Source organism: Ursus arctos, unplaced genomic scaffold (genome assembly GCF_023065955.2).
Source record: "Ursus arctos isolate Adak ecotype North America unplaced genomic scaffold, UrsArc2.0 scaffold_14, whole genome shotgun sequence".
Taxonomy (NCBI): Eukaryota; Metazoa; Chordata; class Mammalia; order Carnivora; family Ursidae; genus Ursus; species Ursus arctos.
The window spans coordinates 54,003,228-54,019,357 of record NW_026622808.1 but is presented as its reverse complement, the minus strand read 5'-3'; the positions used below and the strand labels follow the sequence as shown (position 1 = coordinate 54,019,357).

The 16,130-nt window shown below is 39.1% G+C and overlaps 1 long non-coding RNA gene across 1 annotated transcript in view; it reads left to right on the top strand.

Annotated features, from left to right (window-relative positions):
• The window catches only part of LOC125283755 (uncharacterized), a 535,062-nt gene that overhangs the window by 217,698 nt on the left and 301,234 nt on the right, over positions 1-16,130 (top strand). The window contains exon 6 of the long non-coding RNA XR_007191731.2: positions 8,695-8,781. This is a non-coding gene — a long non-coding RNA (uncharacterized LOC125283755). The remainder of the gene's footprint in view (positions 1-8,694; positions 8,782-16,130) is intronic.

The window sequence follows — 16,130 nt, the reverse complement described above, 5'->3', positions numbered from 1 at the left end:
TGGGATTGAGCCCCACATCAGGCTCTTTCGTTGTGAGCCTGCTTCTTCCTCTCCCACTCCCCCTGCTTGTGTTCTCTCTCTCGCTGGCTGTCTCTCTCTCTGTCAAATAAATAAATAAAATCTTAAAAAAAAAAGGAACATTAAACCAGGTTTAAGGAATTTAAGTTCTAGGCATGACTCTTTCATTAATTACCCTTATAGTCTTGAATAACTCAACTCATCTAGGCATCAATGCTCATATTTTCAACGTAGAAGGAAAATTTGTGCTGATGTCAGGGTCGTGAAGCCCTTAATCCACCACTAAATCCATCTAAAATATCTGCACACTTAGTATAGTATGTATTAAATATTGACCAAAAACTTTCAGTATTATGTCACCTGATCTTCACAACTATTTGAGGTGGTATATTAATCTCTCCATTTTACAGATGAGGAAGCTGAAATGAAGAAAGCTAGGTCACTTTCCCACACTCAGACTCCTAGTAATTGGTGATCTTGATTCAAATACCGCATCTGCCTTGACCCTGAGCCTAAGTTTCTGACCTCCGTTCTTACATGGCAGTGAAGCAGTAACTCTGTGCTTGGAAAATTAGGAAGTATGATGCAAAACTAAGATTGTTATTTTCCAAGAATTAGATTGGATTTTTACCTAATAGTAAATGACCCATCTTAATTCTGGTCTCGCTAAATTGAAAATGTACACAAAAATGCATCTGTTTGGCCTGAGCATCTTCAAGTTCTAGTTGCTCAGGAGGAAAGAGTTGTAAAGAGAATGAAGGATAAGTTTCCAGATGAAATAAGAGGAGAGACAGAGAGGCAGAGAGGCAATTAAAGAAACTAACGTGCATTTCAAATAAGCAGGAATCAACCAAAGATCGTAGTAGCTAAAATTGATTGGATCAAAATTTTATTAAAGAGTTCCACAATATAAAACATTTCTGTGTACAGTGGTATCTTGGGCTCAGCATTAATTAAAATATGTTAAAATAGTAGGCTTTGTTTAGTGGGAAAGTGAAATATAGAAGTTATGCCAGCAGTTATAAGCACCGATACCTTTCCTGTCCACATCCGACCAAGACGTAGGCTTTTAAAAAGTTTGAGAGACAGAAGTAATTGATTTGTACATAAAACCACAAAAATGCCCTGATCACCACATGAGTACATGTAAAGTATTGCTGTTTTACAAGAGGATGGGCTGATTTTTGCTTTCAACTAATCCTGGTATTCTAATGAACAAAGCCAAACACAGTCCTGGGATAAGATTTGTTGAATGGGAAGAACCTGGAGAAGTTTGCCCGTGTCATGATCATACGTAAGTGTGAGGACATGTGAAACACTAACCTAAAGGTGTTCCATAAGAAAAGGTGTCCTTCAGTATCATGTCCATATGTCTTCGTGTTAAAAATTCCCCAAGTTTATTAGCATTTTCTATGCGTATTGCCACATTAGGCTCTGAGGAGTCTTGCAATTGTACTTGTTTAACCATAGGATACTTTGAGTAAGTAGATAAAATCACACACAGCAATGATCCCAAAACAAGTTTCATGGGAATGTTTTCTTAGGAAACAATAATTATATGGAAAGAAAGGAGGACACGAATCCTTTTCAATTGAGAAAATAAAAGCAAAGACCAATTTAACAAAATGTATCAAATGTCCAAAGGCTTCTAACATAGAATATGCTGATTTTTCTGTCTACTGAGGAAAGAACAAGTCCATTTAAGCTTGAACTGCAACAAAATGAAGATTATTATGAAGAGAAAAGAAAGAAGAAGGTCATCAGGGTCAAACATTGAAGTGGTTAACATGATGGTTAACATTACGATGCTGTGGTTGGGAACTACACAAGAGAAACTCAGATGACTCCATCTAGTCCAATAATTGCTTAGTTATCTTATACTTAATGTTCTTTCTCTTTCAATCCCTAAGCAATCTTCAAAATAAGCCCTTTATGAAGCAAAGATAAAGTTAAAAAATATTCACTGTGGTTCATAAATCTAGCCTACATCATTATCCAGTGTTTTAAACATGACTTTTGTGGAAATAAATGAAGGCCACCCCAATGAGAGCAAGCAAAACCTCTTTATTTTATCAGTTTGTTGTAGAGAGTCAGCCCCATCTCTCGCGTTTGACAGACACTCAAAGGCAGGTGGAGGAGTGGGAAAGCTTCAGGTCTGCCCTAGTCAGAGGCTGCTGGCGTGGAGAAGCTGGAGGTGGGCTGAAAGGCAGGGCCTGGCTGCTGGGAATGGAATCGGGCGACCCCTCCGGAGGCTGCTGCAGGAACTCAGAGATGTCGGTCACATGAGCAGGGTGGTAGCGGCAGAGCTGGTGAGTTGTAACTGCACCCGGATATACCTGGAAGGTAGAGCTGCCAGGAATTCCTGGTATATTGTTCCTGGTATGGGTTTGACAGCAAGAGTGGAGCCATGGATGGCTGGAAGGTTTTTGGTCTGAGAAATGAGAAGGTGGAGCTGAAATCAATGGAAATGAGAAAGACGGCGGGTAGAGCAGAATTGTTGAGGGTGGAGGTAAGGTGTTCATTTTTGGACTTGTTCGGTTTGTGAGGTCAAACATGCAAGTGTAGAGGTCTGGCAAGCGTCAGAGCTCGTAGTTACACTAGTTAGCCGGAGCTGCCATACAAAATGCCACCGACCGGGTAGCTTACACAACAGACACTTATTTCTCACGGTTCTGGAGGCTGGAAGTTCAAAATCAGAGCGTCAGCTTGTTGGGTTTCCTCTGAGGCCTCTCCTTCCCATGCAGAGGCCACCTGTTCTCCGTGTCCTCACACGGTTCTTCCTCTGTGCATGTGTGTCCCTGCTGTGTCTCTTCCTGGTCTCGCAACACCCGTTAGACTGGATCAGGGTCCACCCTGAAGACCTCATTTTAACTTAACTACCACTCCAAGGATCCTATCTCCAAATGCAATCACGTTCTGAGGTACCGGGGATTAGGACTTCAAGATACGAATTTTGGCAGGGACTTAATTCAGTTCGTAACAAGAGTTGAATTCAGATTTTTAGATCCCAAGTTCATGACTCTTTCCACTGGCCCACGGTTAGTCAATAAATATTTTCGATTGTACCTGTGGATGTATATACATGCATACATGAATCATCTGAATAAAGTGCCTTAACCCACTTGAATGCTGGCATTGGATAAGCATTCCCTGAGCAAACCCAGCGTAGAGCTATGCACATTCTGTAAACAGGGCCTCCATCTGCCCTGCTACATAAATAATCAACACAAGAGAACGGGCCATGGCAACATCCCAGCCACATGCCACTTTTGTTCCATTGCCATTTTTTCCGCATGGGACTAAGGCTTTCCAAACTGGAGCCTTCCAACACAGAATTTATACTTGTTGTGTCTCTACAGGGTGGCAATCAAACCTGTGATGTCACCAAAGCAAAAACCGTCAAGAAACAGTTGCTAAGATAGCAGGAGTTGATCAAATTCTGGAATCCTGCTGCAGGGCCTGACTGCAAAACATGTCTTGAGAATAAGGCAACCTCTTGTCATGTGTGGGAGTGTGCACATTGATAGATATAGTTCTCTAGTTGGATTGTCTTGTGCTGAGGAGAAGAGTTTTTAAAAAAAAATTGAAATGGCTTCTTCTATCTTCTGGCAATCCATCCTGTAGTGTGGACTGTGAAGAAAGAGCAAGAGAGAAGAGTGATAAAGTAAATGTAACAGAAGGAAGAAGGGGTGAGGGGCATGTTAAAACACTTCCTATTCACCTGGGCACAGAGAAGAAGAATTACTATATCTGAAAATTACTATTTCCTGTTTCACTTCTGTATTAGTTTCCTAGGGCTGCTATGCCAACGTTCTACAAACTGGATGGCTCAAAGCAACAGAAATTTATTGTTTCATAGTTCTGGAGGCTGGAAGTCTAAAATCAAGGTATCGAGGTGTCAGCAGGGCCATCCTCCCTCTGGAACCTGCAGAGGGATCCTTTCTTGCCCTACTCGGGTTCTTTGAGCTTGCTGACAGTGTTCGCATTTCTTGACTTGCCTCTGCATCACTTAATCTCTGCCCTGGTATCACGAGGCATTCTCCTATGTGTCCTTGTCTTCATAATTGGAGTCAATCTTTTAAAAAAAAATAGATGTTTTGTGAATCCTCAGTGTACAAAGACTAAAGGGGGGATTGTACAAAGACTAAAGGGGGGATCTTCCAAAGGTAGAGGAGACTGTCAGTATTACTGTCATGAATAGGAGTGGAGACCAGGGGAAAGGGAAAAAGTGAAATAGAAAAACATCAGGAAGGCTCCCTGATGAAAACGTGCCATGGAACGAGAATCAGGGACTCTGCTCTCCGTATTTTGGTTCTGATACATAAAGAGAAAGAAAATAACCAAATAATATTAAAATATAGCTGCCCCGGTTGAAGGTTGGTGCAGGGGAATCTTGAAGGTGATCCCACAAAGTGACCTCACTCTACTTTTCTGGCCAGCCCTTCCACAGGTTTTTTTTATCAGCCCACTTCTCCTGTTCAGCAGATGAGGGAACCGAAATGCAGAAAGGGAGCGTGATGCACCTGGATTCCCTTGGGGATTAATGGCCGCCAGAGCTAATGCCTTTCTCACATACCACTCCTGAGTGCTGAACGGGCAAAAACCAGGAGTATGTGCAGGTGTGACTACCCAGTGTGCAGGAACACGGCTTTCCTCATTTTTGTACAACTCAGCTCAGTTGTTCTTTCAAGTGCTCACTCTTCCAGGAAGCAGAGAATAAATTTCAATCATTCAAGGGTCCTTTCAATCCATGTATCACTCGGAGTTGTGCCTGTATGCCAGAGAGAGGAAGAGTAGAAACTGCCACGGTATGAAGTTACGGTGTCGTCACACTGTTGTGCGCTGAGGAGTGTTACTGCATGACATCTGCATTTCTGTAACATCTGCCCTGCTGATCCTTTTCCATCCTAACCATGGAGCCTTCCAAGATGGCTTCCTTTCAGCTATTTCCATGACCACCCGGAGATAAGAGAAACATTTGGCTTCTCCCAGAAGCCACATGAAACCCAGAGAACATTTCCGATGATGCCTCAGGCTTACCTGCCTGGATCCCCCCACTGTAGCCATCTCTACTTTAAAACTCCCACATGGTGCTGAGGGTGAAGAAGCTGCAGTTGATGGGACATCTCCCCAGGGTGGATTAGGGAAGGAAGCACAGGTCTTGTTGTTTCTCAGACCCCTCCAGGTTAGCCTGAGCTTTCTACTGCACCCTACCCAGGGGTTAAATCTAGGGCTGCTTCTCGAGATCACAGGGAGGAAAGCTGTCTGGCTTCTAGCCTAGAGGTGGAAAGAGGTGCCTCTTAATTATTCTTCCAGATCTATTGCTTATGTTGTCAAATCTGCAGGGGTTTTGAAGCTCACAAATTCATCTCTCTCCTTTACTGTTGTACTAACAATTTTTTTTAAAGATTTTATTTATTTATTTGACAGAGATAGAGACAGCCTGCGAGAGAGGGAACACAAGCGGGGGGAGTGGGAGAGGAAGAGGCAGGCTCCTAGCGGAGGAGCCTGATGTGGGGCTCGATCCCAGCACGCCAGGATCACGCCCTGAGCCGAAGGCAGAAGCTTAACCGCTGTGCCACCCAGGTGCCACCCAGGCGCCCCCTGTTGTACTAACTATTCTTGGAGGCAATGAGCACTCTCTAATCTTGCTTGCATGGAGGATGGCCAAAGGATAAAAAGGAGTTCCCAGGAATGAAAAACACATTGGTTGATATATTAAAATATGACCCTGTGACAAGCACGTCACATTAGTAACTCACATCTGTAAACCATAAAATAATTTCCAAGTTATTTCTTGTTTGGAAAGCCATTCATATTGAGTGGAATCCTTTAGAAAGCAGACCACCATGTTTCTCATCCAAATTAAGTGATGTCATGAATATAAAACATATTACAGAGTTCTTGGAACAGAGTAATATTTGAGAAATCTTTGTAGTATTAATAAAATTATTATAATTATCCCACATGCTCAGCATTGGTGACTGTGTTATTTGTAATTCTCATGGACAGCCCTATACTAGCCCATCTTTGAACTTTTTCTCCTTCCTTATATGAAAGGTGACATCCCCTTGATTCTAAAGTCTTTTGAAGTCTTTCTGTTTTATCTTTGTCGAGGGAAAAGGCTCCAAGATAACTGAAAATCACAGATAGGACCCATAGAGAATGCTTGAATTACCACTGGCCAAAAAAAAAAAAAAAAAGAAGAAGAAGAAGATGAAGATGAATTGAATTGTGACTGTTAAAACACTTTAAGGAAAATTGCATTAACGAGCTTAAAAACCAACTCTAAATATGTTACTTGGGGAAAACCTTGGGACAGCATAAGCAGGCAGCTTTCTCCCCCTTCAAACACATGGTAAAGTGACAACAACTTTGATTTACTTTGTCATTTAATTTCCCTTCCATGTCTTGGCCTTAAGCCACAGATGCTTCAAGCCTCTTGGCTGGACAATCAGATTTTTTTCTTTCTTTGCCCATTTTTTTCCCCATTGGCAGCATTCCCATAATAAGAGCCCAATGAAAATGGACTTCCTTCCGTCTCCCTTAAACTGCCTCTGAAAACTCTCCAAAGGCGTTTGGGTGGCTTCTATCAAAGGAGAGATCCAGAGGAAAGTCCAGAGAGGTTTTGGAAATCAGAGTTGGGTGGTTTTCTCCTTAATAGTGTATGCACGCTCACAGTAGCAGGAGAAAGGCACTCTTCAAAGTTGGATCTCTTCAAAGATTTCACAGTGCTGGAGGGCATTCACCAAGACTCCTGATCCCTGCTGGGATCCCTCTTCCAACAGGTCACAGAACTGGGAAGCATGTTTCCTTTTAAGATGCCACCCCAGAGAGAGGTTATTATCACATTAGACTGGGTTTTATTGCTTAGGGGGGACTTAGGAGCCCCAACTTAAAAAAAGATGCTTCTCTTTTACGGGTTTTTAGGGAAGGCTGCCATTTTTTTTTTCTCCCGTTGGGCCATCTCTCTACCAATTTATACCAATAACGCCGTCCAAATTTCTCAACTGATATGAACCTGTTCAAATGTCTGCTCTGACTTGGAATAATTAGCAGGATCCATATTGTTAGAAAAAACAAGAACACAAGGATAGAGTAGTGGTATTACGCTTGATTTGTGTCTTTATCCATCCAGTTTATTTCCGTTCCTGGTGACACTAAGAGGCTTCCTTCCAATAATCCCCAAGTGTTCGCTCATTCACTGGAATATGCAACAAGTAATATTCAACATCATCTGTGCGGCTGGCACTGTTCTAGGCCTTGCAGACAATCAGCGCTAATGCAGTAGAGAGTGGGTAACAGGCTGTGTTGAAAGATCAAAGGTGTCATTCCTCAGCCTCTAAGCCCTGGTTGTTTTGAGCTAGGTCCTTGTTAGTATAACTCACCACTAACTTTTATCTCCTATACTTAATGATGCCCTTGTATGAGTTATGTATTTTTAATTTTTTCCAAGCTAGGATCTGCTTGAGTTAACGCCTCGCATAACAGCGGTCTTTATCAAAACATTTGCCCTCACTATGATGTAGAAGTAAGCGTTTTCACCACAGAAATAGAAAAAGGAGTCTGATGAATCCATTTGCTTGAAGCTATTCTCGTAGAGCGTTTGTCTCCTAGCTGAATGTGGATGGAGACGTGAGTGGAACGGTACAGTTTTTCCAACTTGCGTTTTGTCAGCCGAAACATAAATGTTATCATGGGGAGGAAGCATAAAGGATAAAGCAGAGATGCTATGTTTGAAGCTTCCAGAAACCTCAGCAGGCCTGAAGTTGAGCCTGAGAACTAAGGGCTTTACTGAGGATAGTGGGGAAAACCACCCATGTACTCAGAAGACACTGGACAGAAACTGGAAGATCCGAATTTTAATCTCTTGTCATTCAGTAATCTCTGTGGCTCGTGCAACTTTCTTACACCTATTTGGACTCTGTCACAGTGTCTCAGTGGGAGGAAGGAAAATATGTGACTACCTCATAGCAATATTGTGCTGCAGTCAAGAACACAGCTCTGGTGTCTGTGTCTGGATTCCAATCCCAATTACTAGTTATTTTAGTACCTCAGGAACGTCTCCTGTGCCTGAATTTTCTCATCTGTAAAATACTGGGGCAGAGTATAGTGTCAATTTCAAAAGGTTTTCTTTTTTCTTTCTTTGTCTTTCTTTCTTTTTTTGTTTTTTGGTTTTTTTTTTTTTTTTTTTTTTTGGTGAGTAGCGAGATAATATAGGGAAGGGTTTAGAGCAGCTTCTTTTTTTCTATTTTTTAGTCAGAGAGAGAGAGAGAGCGTGTGAGAGTGCGCGCAAGCCAGGGGAGGGGCGGAGGCAGTGGGAGAAGCAGGCTCCCCCCTGAGCAAGGAGTCCGATGAGGCACTCGATCCCAGGACCCTGGGGTCATGACCTGAGCCAAAGGCAGATGCCTAACCAGCTGAGCCACCCAGGCATCCCTAGAACGGCTTCTGATACATAATAAGCCCTTCATGGATGTTATCTTTGTGGCACATGTCAACGCAGTTTGTCAACACTTTGGGAAGAAGTCCAGTTGAGTTTTAGGATCCCGTGTGGCTGGGAGAGGCCATGCGACTACTTAGAGCAAATGAGTTGTGCGCACAAGTGACAGGACTTTCAGGCAGAGCCTTTAGTTACTAGACTGAGACTCTTCAGAGTTCTCTTCTTCCTTCTCCCAGATAATGTTCCATTCTGTGGCAATTCCAGCAGCCTGGATCCTGGAATGAGGGTGAAAACCGAACTCCCAGCCAAACAGTGATGGACGGGTGAGTGAAAAACACGTCTTTATCACTTTAAGTTACTGAGATTCGAGGTTTGTTCATTACCACAGCATAAACTAGCACATCCTGACCGGGGAAGCGATACTTAGGACCACCTTCTCTTAGAGAGAAAGAGACAGCACCAAATTTTATCATGAATAGGGTAACATACAAGTCTACTTATTCTTTTTGGAAAACGGGTCTATTAAGATGTAATTTACATACCATACAATTCAGCCATTTAAAGTGTACAATTCATTTGTTTTTAGTTTATTCACAGATAAGTGTAACCATCACTATAGTCAATTTTAGAACAGTTCCATCACCTCACAGTGAAAGGCTGTACCCTCTAGCTGTCACCACCCAATCTCCCCTGACGCTGTCACACTTAGGTTGCCTGAAGCAACCACTAATTTCCTTTCTGTCTCTGTAGATTTTCATATTCTAGACATTTTATATGGATGGAATCATATAGCATGTAGTCTTTTGTGACTGGCTTTTTTCATTTGGTATAAAGTGTTCAAGATTCATCTGTTGTAGCATATGTCAATACTTCATTACTTTTTATGGTTGAATAATATTACATTATATAGATATACCACATTTTATTTATCCATCCATTGCTGCATATTTGTGTTGTTTCTACATTTTGGCTTTTATGAATACTGCTGATATAAACATTCATGTACAAGTTTTTGGGTGGACATACGTTTTCATTTTTTGAGTCTAGGAGTAGAATTGTTGGATCAAAAGATAACTCCGTGTTTCATTGTTTGAGGAATTTCTAGACTGTTTTCCAAAGTGGCTGCACTACTTTACATTCCCGCCACTGTTTCGCATACGCTTCACATCCTTACCAATATTTGCTGTTATCTGATTTTTTTTTTTTTATTTCCACCATCCTGAGGGGCGGAAGGGCTATCTCGTGGTTTGGATTTGCATCTCTCTGATGACTAATGATGTCCAAAACTTTTTCATTTGTTTATAAGTCTCCTGGATATCTCAGAGAAATGCCAACTCAGATCATTTGCCCAGTTTTTAATTGGGTTATTTATCTTTTTATTACTGAGTTGCGAGGATTCTTATATATTCTGGATATGAGTCTTTAATTAATTATATAATTTGCAAATATATTCTCCCATTCACTGGGCTGTCTTTGTAGTTGATGGTGTCCTCGGAAGCAAAAAGGTTTTAATTTTGATGATGTTAAATTATTTTTTTAATTTATTGCTCATTTTGGTATCATATCTAAGAATCCATGAAGAATTACCCCTATGTTTTCTTTTAGAAGTTTTATAGTTTTAGCTCTTACTTTTATACCTATGATACAAAGTCAAGTTATTCTTAATCAATTTTTTACTGGTCTACTGGGGTGTGATTGATACGTAATATGCTTCCTATATTTAAAGTGTACAGTTGTGGGGCGCCTCGGTGGCGCAGTCGTTAAGCGTCTGCCTTCGGCTCAGGGCGTGATCCCGGCATTCTGGGATCGAGCCCCACATCAGGCTCCTCTGCTATGAGCCTGCTTCTTCCTCTCCCACTCCCCCTGCTGTGTTCCCTCTCTCGCTGGCTATCTCTCTGTCACATAAATAAATAAAATCTTTAAAAAAAAAAAAATAAAGTGTACAGTTGTATGTTTGGAGATATATATATATATATATATATATATATCCATGAACCTATTACCACTACCAAGATAAAAAACATATCCATTATCTACAAAATTTTCTTTACCCTTTTTATAATTTTTCTCTTCCATATTTCCCCATCCCACATCCCTAGCCCACCACTGATCTGCTTTCTATCAATATATAGATTGGTTTGAGTCATACAGTATGTATTTTTCTTCTTTTTTAAAAATTTGTAAATGATAGATAACGCAATTATCACTGGCACCATTTTAAGTGTAGTTTTGTGCATTAAAGACATTCACATTGGTGTGCAACCATCATTACCATCCATCTCTAGAGCTCTCCTCATCTTCTCTAACGGAAACTCTGTATCCATTAAACAATACCCCCGATTTCTCTTTCCCCCCAGTCCTTAACTACCATTCTACTTTTTGTTTCTATAATTTGACTATTTCTAGATATCTCATTTAAGTGGGATCATAGAACATTTGTCCTTTTGTGACTGGTTTATTTAATTGATAGTAATGTCTTCTACATTTATCCATGCTGTTGCATGTTTCAGAATTTCATTCTCTTTTAAGACTGAATATTCCATCACATGGATATAACACATTCTGTTGATCTGTTCATCTGTTGATGGATACTTGGATTCTTCCATCTTTGGCTGTTGTGAATAATGCTGCTATGTATCTACGTGTACAGATATTGGTTTGAGTCTCTGCTCTCAATTCTTTTGGGTATGTGTCCAGAAGTTCAATTGCTGGATCCTATGATAATTCTATGTAATTTTTTGAGGAATCTTCATATTATTTTCTATAGCATCTGCACCATTTTACATTCATACCAGCAGTGCACAGGGTGCCAGTTTCTCCACATCCTCTCCAACATTTATTTTCTGTTTGTATTGGTTTTATAATAGCCACTGGTGGGTGTGAAATGGTATCTTATAATGGTTTTGATATGCATTTACTTAATGATTAGGGATATTGAACATCTTTTCATGTGCTTTTTGGCCATTTTTGTATCTTCTTTGCATAAATGTCTGTTCAAGTCCTTTGCTCTTTTTAAAATCAGGTTGTTTTTGTTGCAGAATTATAAAAATTTCTTTATTTGGGATATTTGGGATATTAATCCCTGATCAGATAGATGATTTGCCAATATTTTTTCCATTCATGAGTTAAATTTTCACTCTGTCGATAATGTCTTTCAACACAAAAAGCTTTTATTGTTTATAATATCCAATATATCTATTTTTTTCTTTTGCCGGTGCTATTGGTGTCATATCCAAGAAATCACTGCCAAATTCAGTATCATGAAACTTTTCTCCTTTGTTTTCTTCTAAGAGTTTTGTAGTTTTTCTCAATCATGTTTAGGTCTTTGATGGATTTTGAGTTAATTTTTGTATGTGGTATGAGATAACAGTTTGATTTCATTCTTTTGCACATGGATATTGTTTTCCAAACATTATTTGTTGAAATGAGTATGTACTCTTTTTGTCTTTGACTCAGCATAATTATTTGAGATTCACCCATTATCGTATTTATCAATAGTTCATTTCCTGTTCTTGCTGAGTTGTATTCCATTGTATGGATATATAACACTTCGTTAATTCACCGATGGATGGGCATTTGGATTATTTACAGTTTTGGGCTGTTACAAGGAAAGCTGTTATGAATATAGATGTATGAACATATGCTATCTCTTAGGTAAATACCTAAGACTGGAATGGCTGGATCATCTGGTAGGGGTATGTTTAAATTTTTAAGATACTGACAAACTATTTTCCAAAGAGGTTGATTAATTTTACATTCTCACTGACAGTGGATGAGAATTCCAATTGCTTTACATTCACTTGTGATGGAAAGACGTTTTAACTGTAAGCATTCTAAAAGGCATGTGTTGCTACGTCACTGCGGCTATTTGCATTTCTCTCATGACTGATGATGTTGCATATGATGTCATGTACTTATTTACGATTTGTACATTTTCTTTTGTGAGGTTTGTTTATGTTTTGTCCATATTTTAATTGAGGTTGTGTTTTCATTTTTGAGACTTATTTATAATTCTGAATACAAATCCTTTATCAGATATGCACTTTGCAAATTTTTTCCCCAGTCTGTGGCTTGTCTTTTCATTCCCTTGGCAGTCTTTTAAAAACACATTTTAGATTTTATTTATTATTTAGAGAGAGTGTGAGAGAGCGTGAGCAGGGGTAGGGGGCGTGGGAGAGAGAAAATCCCAGGCAGACTCCATGCTGAGCATGGAGCCCTACTCAGGGCTGCATCTCATGCCCCAGAGACCACGACCTGAGTGGAAATCAAGCGTCAGATACTAAACTGGCTGGGGCACCCAGGTGCCCCTTAAAAACACATTTTAATTTAGATGATGTCCAGTTGATCAATTTGTTCTTTGTGAATCACACTTTTGGTATTACATCTGAGAAATGTTTGCCTAACCCAAAGACACAAAGATTTTCTATGATGTTTTCTTTGAGAAATTTTATAGTTCTAGGTTTAGCATTTAGTTCTTAGAGTTAGTATTTGTATATGGTGCAACATAAGAAATTTTCATACAGATATCCAAGCGTTCCAGTATTATTTGTTGAAAAACTATTCTTCCTTCACTGAAAGCATTGCACCTTTGTCGCAAATAAATGGTTCTTAGATGCATGGATGTATTTTTGAAATCTGTACTCTTGTACCATTGATCCATTTCTCTAACTTAATGCTATACACGATGTCTCAATTACTGTAGCTTCTGAATAAGTGTTTAAATCAGTGGTGTTACTCCCCTAACTTTGTTCTTTTTTGCAGTTGTTTTGGCTGTTCAGGTCCTTTGCATTTCCATACACATATTAGAGTAATTTTGCCGATTTAAAAAAAAAGCCTGCTGGGATTTTGAGTGGGATTTTCAGTTATCAGGCAGTAATATTAAATCTCCTGTTATAGTTATAGATTTGTCTATTTCTCCTTGCAGTTCTATAATTTTTGCTTCATTTGCTTTGAAGCTCTCTTATTAGGTGCACAACCGTTTTGGATTATTTTGTGGCTGCTTGATGAATTGACCCCTTTATCATTATGAAATGACCTTCTTTATCCCTGGAAATATTCTTTGCTCTGAAATCTAATGGTCTGATATTAGTATAGATGCTTCAGTTTTCCTTTGATTAGTGTCAGCATGGTATAGATTTTACCATCCTTTCAATGTTAACTTATATATCTCTACATTTTTAAAGTGCAGTCTTTGTGAGCCGCTCACAGTTAGGTCTTGCTTGTTTCACCAATTTGATAATCTCTGCATTTTAATTAGAGATTAAAGACATTTTTACGTTCATGTGATTAAAATGAAATTTTTCATCTTGCTATTTATTTTCCACTTGCAGTATCTGGTTTTTGCTTCCCCACCCATATTGTCTTCCTCCTTTTTGATCACTTGCTTATTCTTTTAAAATTATACTTTGCTTCTTTTATCAGTTTATTAGCTGAATATTTGGGGGGCAGGGTATTTTATTGGTTGCTTTAGGATTTCTAGTACATATTGAATTTACCACTCTTTCACTTTAAGTGACTATGCTCCATGTCACGTGTTATAAGCCTTATACTCACATACTTCATTTTCTCTTCTCTTTGCCTTTGTGTTGTTGTCGTCATACCTTTTACTTTTATAAATGATATAAACCCAACCCCATTGTGATTATTTTTGTTTAACTACTTAATTATCATTTAAACTGATTTAAATAGTAAGAAAAATAATTCGTACATCTACCCATGTAGCTTATTCCCTTGTACACATTCATATTTCCAACTACTCTCATTTTCCTTCTGCCTAGTGGACTTCCTTTAACATGTCTTGTAATGCAGGTCTACTGACAGTGCATTATTTCAGCTGTTGTGTGTCTGAGAATTGTCTTGGACTTTTGTTTTTAAGAGATGATTTTACTGGATGTAATTCTCCATTCTAGATTGACAGTTGTCTTTTTTTTCTTCCAGTACTTTGCAGATGTTGCTCTACTGTTTATTCATTGGTAATATTTTCAGTGAGAAATATGCTGTTTCGTCATTTTATTTCTCTGTGTGTAATACATTTTTTTTTTCCTCTCACTGCTTTTAAGATTTTTCTTTTTACTCACTACTTTTAAGCCACAAGATTATGGTGTGTCTTGGTAAAATTGTCTCCATGTTTCTCATGTTGGGGGTTTGTTGAATTTCTTGGATTTATGGTTTCATCATTTTCATCAAATGTGGAAATAGACATTATATAGTCGATTTATTTTCTCTTCTACACTTCTCTTTTTCAAGAACTCCAATAACACATATATTAGGCTGCTTAAAATTGCCCCACAGCTTAATAATGCTCTGTTCATTTTTAAAAAATACTTTTATCTGTGTATTTCATTTGGACACTTTCTATTGTTAGGTCTTCAAATCCACTTACTTTTGTCCTGCATTGTTGAAACCTCCGCTAATACCATTCAGTTTATTTTTCATCTCAGACATTATAGTTTTCCTTTTAAGAAGTTAAATTTGAGTCTTTTTTTTTTTCATTTCCTATGCCTTACCTGACTTTCAAATGCAGAGAATATAGTTATACCAACTGTTTAATGTTTGTCTGCTAATTTCAACACCCATGTCAGTTTGGGTTCAATTTTGGTCATTTGCTATTTCTCCTCATTATTATCTTCATTTTATTGCATCTTTGGATTCCTGCTAATTTTTGAGAAGACACCAGGCGCTGTTGTTTTATACTGTTGGGTGTTGAATATTTTATATTTCTATAAATATTCTTGAGGTATGTTTTGTTATGAAGATTCATTATTTGGAAATACTTTGATTTTTTTCAGTTTCCTTTTTTTTTTTTTTTAAGATTTGTGAGGCAGGACAAGAACAGTGGTTAGTTAAGGCTGGTTATTACCTATTACTAAGGCAAGTCCTTTCTGACTACTCCACCGCATGCTCTGTGAATTATGAGTTTTTCCAGTCTGGCTAGAGAGAATAGACCCTATCCATAGCCCTGACTGGGTGCTGTGCACTATTTTTTCTAATCCTTTCATGTGGTCTTTGCCAGGTTTCCGATAGTTTCCTTGCACACTGCATAGATCAGTCCTTAACTCAATATTTGAGAGAGAGTCTCTGCAGTTCTTGGGAACACTGTCTGTGTAGGCTGTTCCTCCTCAGTACCCTGCCAACACTAGCCGTCTTGATGTCCCCAGACTCTTAGTTCTGTCTCTTCACCTAGGGAGTCCACCAGGTTCTGCTACAGTTCACCTTCCTTGTGTTGTGACCTCGAAACTCTCCCAAGCCAAGCTGGTTGAATTGTAGAGCTCACCTTATGTTTTTCCCTCTGTTTCAGTGATCACTTTCCTTCATTGTCTGGTGTTTAATGTCTTGAAAGCCATTGACTCATATATTTTGTCTGGTGTTTCCATTGTTTTGGGTGAGAAGATAAATCCAGTCCTCATTATTTCACACCAGCTGGCCGCAGAAGTCCCCGTCCTAATACGTTTTTGGTTAACTAAAACATACAGTGATTTCTAGTGGCTGACCATAGTACCATTTGTGCACTCTCTGTAAGCAGAAAGATTTGCCTAAAGTAATTAATATAATTTTCCCTTAATGCACAAAATGGCAAAGAAATCTCTCGCTCACCAAGATACCCGCGTGTTTTTAATATTTAATACTGCTTGGAAAAGAAACAGATTATCACAAAGATAATAAGCACAATGGC